This window comes from Equus quagga, chromosome 6 (genome assembly GCF_021613505.1).
Source record: "Equus quagga isolate Etosha38 chromosome 6, UCLA_HA_Equagga_1.0, whole genome shotgun sequence".
NCBI lineage: Eukaryota > Metazoa > Chordata > Mammalia > Perissodactyla > Equidae > Equus > Equus quagga.
Window position 1 is genome coordinate 88678055 of NC_060272.1, and position 11183 is coordinate 88689237.

The 11183-nt window shown below is 44.0% G+C and overlaps 1 pseudogene; it reads right to left on the reverse strand.

Annotated features, from left to right (window-relative positions):
• LOC124240765 (dual specificity protein phosphatase 5-like) overlaps positions 1 to 10235 on the reverse strand; it is a 44305-nt pseudogene extending 34070 nt beyond the window's left edge.
• Positions 10236 to 11183: the final 948 nt, after the last annotated feature.

Below are 11183 nucleotides of genomic sequence, written 5' to 3' on the forward strand. Positions count from 1 at the left end.
TTCTCCACCTTATGTCCTCTCATTTCACCTAATGCGCTTTAAGAGAACAATGGAACTCTAGAAATGTCAGCTACCCAGAGACCCTAACAAATTCTGTGGCCAAGTCAATCACTAAGTCCATCATGCTTTTAGATAAGAAACATTTCTTATCTTTTTTGTTTTGGTCCCTTGAAAACCAGTTTTTATTATAGGTCAGTGTTTGGGTCCCTGTGTTTCTCAGAGAGTGTAGCCACCGTGATAGGAACATGTGATGAGACTAGATAGAGTCCTGCAAACCCCTTACATAAAGATGCTTCTATACTCGACTTACAATGACTCTCTCTTTCCTCTGTTCCACACCTGGAGTGGCACCTGAAAGTATTGCTTGGTTTCTATGATGGCGCTCACGGTTAATGAGCTACAGAGCCTTGCTACAGAGAAAACTAGATTCAAAGGTAGGTAGATACAGATACAGATGTAGATAGATGCAGATGATAGAGATCAATAGACATAGAGAGAGAGAGAGAAATGATTGTCCATACTACCATGCTGAATGGCAGTTTTTTTCCTAGTTTGAGGACAAACATTTGCCCTGGTTTTCCAGTAGACTGACTGACTGATGTACTCTCCCTGGGGGGATCTGATAAGAGCTCAGCTAGCTTGTGCAGAGCAATGCTACTCAGGGGATTGTCACAAAAGTGGTCTGCATGACTCCTGACATGAGGGAGTCTTTCCCTGAAGGCCTTTTTAACCTGAGAAGTTCACTTAACCCAAGAGAGAAGGCAGCAGAGAGATAAGCAACAAGTCTATTGCCAACATCAGTCCTCACTAGTCATCAGGGAAATGCAAGTCAAAACCACAATAAGATCTCATCTCACACCTGTCAGAATGGCTCTTATCAAAAAGGCAAGAGATAACAAGTGCTGGCGAGGATGTGGAGAAAAGGAAACTCTGGTGCACTGTTGGTGGGAATGTAAACTGAGGCAGGCACTATGGAAAACAGTATGCAGGCTCCTCAAAAAGTTAAAAGTAGGAGGCTAGCCTGGTGGTGTAGTCGTTAAGTTAGCACACTCTGCTTTGGCAGCTCAGAGATCATAGGTTCAGATCCCAGCCATGGACCTATGCACTGCTCATCAAGCCATGCTGAGGCAGCATCCCATATACAAAATAGAGGAATCTTGGCAAAGATGTTAGTTCAACAACAATCTTCCTCAAGCAAAAAGTGGAAGATTGCAATGGCTGTTAGCTCTGGGTCAATCTTCCTTATAAAAAATATTAAAAATAGAACTCCATTGATCCAGTAGTCCCACTTCTGGGAATATATCTGAAGGAAATGAAATCACTATGGATATCTGAGTCCCCATGTTCACTGCAACGTTATGTACAATAGCCAAGACATGGAAATAACATGTGTCCATCAATGGATGCATGGACAAAGATAATGTGTATACATAATGCAATGGAATATTATTCAGCAATAAACAAGAAGGAAATCCTGCCTTTTGTGAGAACATGGAGGAGCCTTAAGGGCATTGTACTGGGTGAAATAAGCCAGTCAGAGAAAGACATATACTGTATGACCTTACTTACATGTGGAATCTAGAAAAAATGAAACTCACAGAATCAGAGTGGATTGGTGGTTGCCAGGACTGGGGTGGGGGTGGGGTGGGTGGAGGTGGTCAGAGGGGCCAAGTGTCCAGGTGTGAGATGCACAAGTTCTGGGGAAGTACGTACAGCATGGTGACTACAGTTGACAACACTGTCTTGGATACTTGAAGTTGCTGAGAGAGTGGATCCTAAACGTCCTCACCACACACACAGAAGTTAACTCAGGACATGATGGATGTGGACTGACCTTATTGTGTGATCATTTTGCAGTACATACGTCTATCAAATCATCATGTTCCGCACGTTAAACCTGCACATTTTTATATTCCAATTATATCTCAGTGAATCTGGACAAAAAAGATTCTTAATGGCTGACAGCAGTTATTCAGAGAATAATAACGAGATAATATTCATCAGACATTGAGCACCTTGAAAATCTTTAGTATATATCCAGGCCATGGGTTGATTTTCTTTTGATTTTTTCACTTTTATACTAAGATGTTATATTTAAAAATATATTTTCATTCATTTTCTCATATTTGTGTAAAATAAATGCATATACCTTCCTATACACATGTATTTATAATTACCTGTATCTCACGTTCTGTTGATTTATTTTCCGAGACACCCTTGGTATAAAATCCTGTAATGTCCTCATGTTTCCACTAGAGGGTGCTCTGTACACAATTAACAGCAGTTGGGCGTGGACGGTGGACAAGGTCATCCTCAACAGTCTGTCGTAAAAGATGAGTGGCTTAATCTCAACATGTAAAGTCTGACCTTTAGCATAGCTTCTCCTTTTTTCTACACCAGAAATTCTAAACTGGACAGGACCTCAAAAAAATTACTTTGGCCAAGAAAATATAGTGTCCGTCCTCCAAAAGTTAACTATAACTCAACCATATAAAGCAGGGATTCTTTTAAATTTTTTATTAAATAAGCAATGCTCACGTAGTTAAAAATGTAGAAAAGGCATATACTGTGAAGCTCCCTCCCAATCCCTTCTCCACCCTTTTTATACAAACTGTACCTATTCACGCTGTTTACCACGTTCCCCCCCCCCCCCCCCGCCTTTTTTGGTAACTCAATATATTTTGAAGACCATTCCTTTTTTTTTTTGTCTTCTTCTCCCCAAAGCTCCCCAGGACGTAGTTGTATATTCTAGTTGTGAGTGCCTCTGGGTGTGCTGTGTGGGACACCGCCTCAGCATGACCTGGTGAGCGGTGCCATGTCTGCCCCCAGGATTCAAACCGGCAAATCCTGGGGGAGTGCAGGAACTTAACCGTTAGGCCATGGGCGGGGCCCCAGCAGACCTTTCTCCATCAGTCCATAAAGAACCTCCTTGTTCCTTCAGATGGCTCCACAGTACCCGCTCTATGGATGTATCTTGCTTCATTTTGCTCCTCTCCTGTTGGTGGCCGTTTGGTTGTTTCCAGTCTTTGCTATTTCAGATAATCCTGCCCTGACTGGGAAGACGAAAGGTGCTTTCTCAGCCTGCTCTTACAGATGCCAGGACACAGGCTTTCCCTGATAGCCTCTCCCAGGAAAACCACTTGGCACCTCAGGAACGTCCTTAAATGTTCTGGAAGTCTCCATGCTGAATTTCCTCCCAGTCTTTTCCCTCAGGTGCCCGCTGATATTTTATGCCCTGGTCCCCTCCTCTCTCCATCTCTCTCTCACGACTCCTGCATCCCCACATGCTCCTCACTGCCCAGCTTCTTGGCTTGGATTCTGATCCCAGAGACTCCTGATTGGCTGTGACGGCCTTCTCCTCCCTCTGGCCCTGTGAGCTCCTGTGACTTGAAATTTCCACCTTGGTGGCTCCTGCAGGGGGCTCTTCACCCAAGATGGGCTTGCAGTGGGCACAGGTTCTTTCTTATTAAAAAAAATAAAGTATTATTTTTTTAATGCACAAAGGATAGAGAAGAAGACAAACATTTGCAGATAATTTTACGACCCAGAAATATCTTGTGTGTATATTTTTTACATAGATTTCCCATCTTTATATCGAATGTGAGTATAATTACATATGTGTGTGTATGTGTGTAATCATTTACGTCTTCTACATATGTTATAGCAACCCTACATTTTGCATTTAATGTTACAGATCTTATAGGCATTGTCTCTAATCATTAAAATTCTTTGTAAACATTATTTTAAATGGTTTGTACATTTATTTACATGAAGTATAACTTGATTTTTCTTTCATTATATTTTTAGATTGCTCCCCTCCCTTTTTGTTTGTTATTATAAATAGAGCTGTCAGCATCTTCACAAGTACACACTCTTGGTTGAGTCAGGACCCTGCCTGACTAGCGGGCATCCCAACTGACCATTAACTGACCCAGCTGCCTTCCTCCTGGGATTGTCTCTTCCAGATGTGTATTACTCTCTAGGTCCCACACTACCTTCTCTTATGAGCTAGGGAGGCTGTTTTGAAAGTGATCCCGTGTTTCCTGTGGTGAAACTGGACCAGGTAAAGGGTTAGGGAACAGATTAACTTTGATTGTGTCATATTATGTGCTGGGAGCTCTACATGTGTTCTCTCATGTAATTCTCAAAATGATCTTGTGTGAGGTAGTTTCACCTTCTCATTTTATAGATGAGGAAACTGCGGCTCAGAGATGATGAGTAACTTGTTCAAGGTCACACAGCTGGTAAAGAACAGAGCCAGGATTTGAGCTCAGGTGGGCCTAATTCTAAAGCCTACATCCACTAGAGAGATGTTTCAGTAATTAAGGTGGATTTTAAAATAGTTTGGTAGAGGCCAAAGCAGTGGGGTGCTGGTAAAATGGCTTTTTGGAAAACAAAGCAAAGCAAAAAGTGGATCTGGAGTGTTTGCCAGTTCCCATGGTCTAAATACTCTCATCATCGCTGATTTCAAGCTGTCAATGGTTTAAACAACCTGCTTATAAAATTCTTGGATATGTAACAATCGGGGCACGTGGACACACATGGATCCTTCATACCATGGGGCAAAGGTTCAATTACTTACTTCCCCAGAGATGTGTGTTTTCTGCACTCTGAGTTCTGAGTGATTAATTAAGTAAAATGATGATCTCATTTCTACGTTAAGCGAGGCAACTGTAGACATCCAGAAAGTCCTAAAACTCAGATTTTCATGACACCTTTAAAGTTCTCTAAACTTCAGTTACTATCAGGCAACATATCTCTGCACTGTTGAGAATTTCCTTCCCACACGTGAGTGGCTTTCCATGTGTGTGACTGACTCTGAGATTCCAGTCATTCTCAGAGCATAGGAATTGAGATCAAAAGACAGGCTAGTGATAAATTGTAGGATGTGGTCAAAGAAAAATGTTAATTCATCAAGTCTGCCCTTCGTAGATTAGACTATCCACAGATTGTGTAATTAGAGCCTGCACAAACATGGTTTCAAGCAGTGATGGAAATAGGTGGGTGGGGAAATGTGCAGGAATTATTCCTAGGACTTTCCAGCACTACGAGGGGGAACCCACTTGAGAAAATCCAAATGACTGAAGAGTAATCGAGTAAACAGTTTCCCTTCCCAGTAGTGGTTTCAGGAAACCAGCTGGAGCCATTATCTTTGTTCAAGGCCCGTGGTCTGCCCCACTGAACATTTCCACCCATGGTGGCTCCATGTGATGCCTGAGGCCCTGCTGAAGCCATCGCAGCCTGTTTAACACTGTTTCTGTCACTGCCATGTAGGGACACTGGCTTAAGTAATCGTCACAATATCTTAGTGACTGGGGCAGGGGTCTGGGCATGGTCTATACTTTTGTGCACGACTTTCTGGTGGTGGGAAGAACAGAAAGTTGAACAGCCATCTTTGGCGATTACTGGATCTTGGCTGGAGGATTTCCAGGCGTGGGCTGACGTGTAGGGAAATCTCCGTCCTGGACAGGGTAGGAGGAACTCCCACTCTACTGGTAGCTGACAGAATGGTGGCCTCTCATCATTGCCACCCTCCTCGTGATTGGCCACCTTATTGGAAGAGGGGTCAGTGAACTCTGGTTGGATTTTATTTCAAGAGTGTTTCCCCAGCACGTGCTGACTAGACTCATGGGGTGGGTCACGGTCTGTGGGTGCGAGAGCCATCTTTTTTGCTGTACTTCACTGGGTGAAGGAATGAACCTCCCATCTCACCTTCCAACCTGAATCTGAATCTGTGTTGAAAGAAACAGCAACAAAGCCTTGCTGGTACCACCCAGGCAGCCACCTTCTCTCATAAACACTCTGTGGTTTGTCTGTGCCCCTCTAGACCCAGGAGGACTGCAATCTGCTTTCCATCCTCTTCAGGGTGTAGCCCTTTATTGCTTGTTCTCTGGAACCCTCCGCTCTCCTACCACACTCTCAACCTTGTTTTTAAGGAAAAACATCAGGGAAAAGATGCGGGGACGGCTCCCATCCTCCCAGGGCCTTATGGAGTGTGAGTCCCATTCACTGTCCATTTGAGGGATGCCTAAACTGTGCGGAGGAAGCTGAGCTATGGCCTTACCCTGCTCAGTGAAGCAACAGCCTGTTCTCTGTGTTAACAGCCTGTGTGTCTTGTTTCCTGGATCACGGGAATGGAAAAGTGCACCCTCATCATGGACTTGATTGTGTTTGTCCAGCCATGAGAAACATTCCCATCTGCTCCCAGAATCCCTTATTAGTGTAAAATCCCCAAGTTGACTAATCCTTCCTCTCTTCAAAAATGTTCCTTTTTTATTTACTTAATTAAATTTTATCAAGGTAACATAGGTTTATAACATTATATAAATTTCAGGTGCACATGATTATATTTCTGCTTCTGTGTAGACTACACCGTGTTCCTCACCCAAAGTCTAATTGCCGTCCGTCACCAAACACATGTGTCCTTTTATCCCTTTTGCCCTCCCCTCCCCCACTCTGGTAACCACCAGTCTCCTCTCTGTGTCTATGTGTGTATTTGTTGTTGTTGATTTTTGATAGCAGAAAATGCAGAGGGGAGGGTGTGGTGCTCTGACAAAGGGGAACAATCACAGCCTGATTTCTGCTTGCGACGTGCGGAGTCCCGTTGGAAGGGACCTGTAATCACTTGGGAATCAAGTCTGCTCTGACTCTTGGCTCCCTGGACCTTTTCATCATCTGGACGCCAGATAAAATGCACGTGTTCTGAGCTAGAAACAGAGCACCAGACTTTTGTCCTCCTGGCTGCCCCTCAAATGCCTGAATGCCAGACAAACTCATTTCAGCATTTTGGTTCAGCTACAATTCACGGAAGTGTCCCAATCTGGATTGAATGGCTTTCTTCCTGACTTTGCCTCTGAAATCAGCCCCTTGTTCTCTGTGTCCTTTGGCTGCTGCGTCTGTGACCGTCTCTGAGCTGTTCTTCCTTTCAGTCGCACATGCTACACTATCTCAGTGGACAGCAGCCGTGACATCCTTCCTCTGAGACCCAGCAAGAGCCTTTTCTCCCGCCTCAGATCTCTCTCTCTCCAGCCCTTAGAAGATGCCCCCTGAGCAGACCTCCTTTCAGCTGCCCTGGCTTCTGCACTGAAATTACCTTTTTCTCAAATCCTTGCCTCAAAATTAAACAGAGAGCATCTCTTGTTTTCCTGAGAGTCCTGCATAGAATGTGAGTCAGATTTTTCCAGCAGGAAAATGATTTTGTTTTTACCCACCTCAGACAAGGAGAGGACCCCAACAGTTTGTAATTACCTTGCAAGGAAGCCTGTGACCCAGGCTCCAGGGAGAGGGGACAAATTGTGCAGACTCAGGTCGGAATGAATAGGCGCAATCTTACTGTTAGATTCCAGGCTCTGGCACTTTCCTCCCTCCTTCCCCCTCTCAAGCCCTCCCCTTCCTCATCTGCAGCTGGAGAGGGCAACTTTTAAAAGGCAAGCTTGCATGATGACAAGTTCTAATCACCCAGCCAGAAAGGGCAGCTGTTTTCACTTCAGTTCCAATCCTTCAGAGCAGCTTTTTCTTGTCTAACTGGAAAAGCTGATCCTACCAGTAACATTTTCCATTATCATAATAAAGAGGAACATGAATGTGATAGAAGCTACTCTGAAATCTTAGAGAAAATAGTAGTTGGCCATTTCCCTATATGACTCTCTCTACATGCTCCAAGGTCTACTCCACCCAGGTAAAAGAAACTTAAGTGGCCAGACCAATCGTAAGTTGCTCTTGGATTTTCTCTCCTGGCCAAATGCCAACCAACCACAGCCTCCTACCCTCTCCTACTGTGAGCGTCAAAGAGGCCCCAGGAGTGGCCCAAACTTGATTCTTGCTCCAAATTTTTGTTTCACTGCCCAGCCTTCATCTCTTGGAGATCCCAAAGGCAAGGCTTAAAGGGGAAAGGAGGAAGGGAAGGCAGCTAGTCACCTGGATCTCTCCTTGGGAGGCACATACCATTCCAGAATTTTCCTTCCACCTGGATCTGAGCTGGACCCCCACAGATCCCCTGCAGCAGCTGCAGTCCTTCTCGGCAGCTGCTGCACTTGTCACAGCCAAGGCCTGTGAAGGTTTCCCAGGCTCAGTGGCAGGGCTCACATTCTCCCACCTCTGGGTCCCTGTGGAGGCTAGGGCCACATTTCCTCACACACTGCCGCCTACTTAGGAACACAGAGAGGAAGCTTGAAGGCAGAACTCTGGCTAGCTTAGCTCAGTGCTCTATGCAAGGCCATGCTCTAAACAGGCTGAAGAGAATCTCAGGAACACTTTTTTTCGAGTTTGTTTTAAACAACCCAAGATGACATTAGTTTATTTCATCCAAGAAATGTGTCTTAATAAACCCAATGCTTTAATTCCTCTTTCAACTGAGAATTTAAATTAACTATTAGCTCAAAGGAGTAAGAGCATAGAATAAAGAACTTTCCATTCTCCAGGTCTTGAAAAGCTACACATAAAACGAATCTCTATATAGAGAACCACTGGAGATGATCGTGGGCCGTCTGCCCCACTCTCTCCCACAAACATTCACAGCACTGGGCTATTATTCTTCAATTGGCAGAATCACAGTATATTTCTTTCCTAACCATCCATTTCCATGAAAGTCAATGAATTGACCAAAATTGAATCATAATCTGTGTTTTAACAAATCACCCACATGATTTGTGTGCAAATTAAAGTTTTATAAGCATGGGTTAACCAATCACAGGGCTTCAAGGAAACTATCTAAAGAGAAATTATTCCATCCATCTTTAATTTAGGTTGAGTTTCCTTTCAAAAATCCATAGAACCAAGTACTAATTATTTTCCATTTCTTGCATAAATTTACATTAAGATAAATCTTGGAATTTGATGGCCTCCCTACTTTTCATTTTACATCCAACCCATTGGTGCTGTGTGGTACAGACTGTCCCCACCACCCACCACAGGAGAGCCACCTGTGAGAGAGGGGAGAAACGAGGAGCCAATGGTTTGACTTAGAGAATCACATGGAAGACTGGCAAGTGCTTTTCCTTGTATGATGGGATTTCAAACTCTACTGTCACCAGATTTCTTTCTTCTCAAAGGATTGTCTTAGGATCCAAGAAGCAGAGTCATTTTTGCAAAGAAAGATCCCCAAACTCCTGACAACCTTTTATGTTTCACATATGGAGTGAGTTACAATCATTAGGTGTTTCTTTGCTTGAATTCATTTCTCTCCCACCATTGATCATCTTCAAATTTGTCACCTCAAGGAGAGGCTGAGTCCCAGATACCCTGTAACATGGTTGCTGTAGATATACCCTGCCATCTAGGTAACAGCTGGAGGAAAAAATGCCACTGTCCCTTCCTAAACTTGAGTTTCACAAAGAGAAGTGACCTATCCACTGACTCAAAAGGGACCATCTCCCACTGTGACTCTGTTTGCATGGGAGTGAACCCACTTAATGGATGTTGATGGTGACACTGATGGTGACAACTATGACAAGAGTCCCTGCTGAAGCCATGACAGTATGAGGATGTGTGGAAAAAGACAGAACTATTTCTACTCTTTAAGCAATAAAGGAAGATGGCATACCCAAGCTTCATCCCAGACATCCTTTTTCACAAGGCACACATTCGTCATAGTCTGAGTCTTGGACTTCACCTACACAGTGAGAGGAGTGGAAAACAATGCTTTTTTTTTGCAGGTAAAGATTCACTCTAAGTTTACATCTATTGCCAATCTTCCTCTTTGTTTTCCTCCCCAAAACCCCACTGCATGGTTATATATCCTAGCTGTAAGTCGTTCTAGTTCTTCTATGTGAACCACCACCACAAGATGGCAACCGACAGATGGGTGGTGTGTTTCCAGGACTTGGAAATGAACCCGGGCCAGTGAAGTGGAGCACACCACACTTTAACCATTAGGCCATCAGGGCTGGCTCCACAATTCACTTTAACTGAGTGGAGACACATTAATTGCTATGAAAATGCGTGAGTGTGTAGCTGATTTATAAGCACATCGTAGAGCAATTATGAAACCCAAAGCCATGCTTGAGGATATATGTGCCGCAACCATTGTTATCTGTTTCTATTAATTTAATAGAATGGATTAGCTTGATTGGGTGCATGTAGACCAAAGTTTTAACTCTATGCCCTACAACTAGCTTTGAAGTCCAGCTCCTCATGCCAGCTCCCGGTACAGGGCAGTGGCCCTGAGAAGCCTTACCTGGTCCACAGTCTAACTTCTGGCAAGTGTGGTTGGTGGGCACTATGAAGTGGCTGCCCATGCATCACGAGCTGATGTACTCACTGAGGCAAAGCTCACAGCTGTCTGGGCTGGGCACCCAGGCATGCCCCTTGGCAGTGTGGTGGTCCACTGGACAGCTCTCACAACACTCCCCCCGAGGCAGGTAGCGCACCTGGCCATGTTTATCTGAACAGATGGAGGGGCAAACAAAAGAGGGAAAATGTGCCAAATTAGCCATGAAGCTAATATAATGCAAGATATTTTATTAAAAAACCACGTAACTGTGTGCTTTGCCCCCAGGGGACCAGATGTATAAGAATGGATTTAATGAAAAGTACAATATCCAGATAGCCGTAGTTGAATGGGGAATCAATTTCCAATATTTAATATATTGGAGTGAACAGCAACTAATCTATGGGCTGTCACGGCAAAAGCACGAACCACGCCCTGCGGATAACTCAAGTCAGAATGTGCGTGACTTTCCCAAGGGCTCATTTCTGTGTCTGTGGAAGCTTGCGGACTTGGGGGCTATGGAGATCCCATGAGAATAAACAAATGCTCACTGATAGACATGTTTTTATGACAGTGCAATCTTTTAGACTGGTTTTGAATTCTGTTCTCAAAAGCACATGCTGTGTTAACTGTCTTAGGCCTGAATTTTGGCACGGCTGCCAATTCAGATGATGACAGCCTACTGAAGCTCTAGACCAAGCACACCTCTCTGACTCCTTTACATGCATTCTGGAAAGTTCCTGAGCTTCTGTCAACATTAGACTCTACAAGGAAATAATCAGCAGTACCTCCAGAGTGAGACTATGGGAATTTGCTCCTGGAGGGAATGGAAAACTCTAATCAATACAAACTATCACAATTAAAAAAAAGGATTATAATCAGTTACACACATAGATCAACAAGATGAACATAGAGGCACCTAGAGGTCTCCTACCCCCACCACCTCCTGGAGCTGTTGTTTGTGCTGCATGTGTTT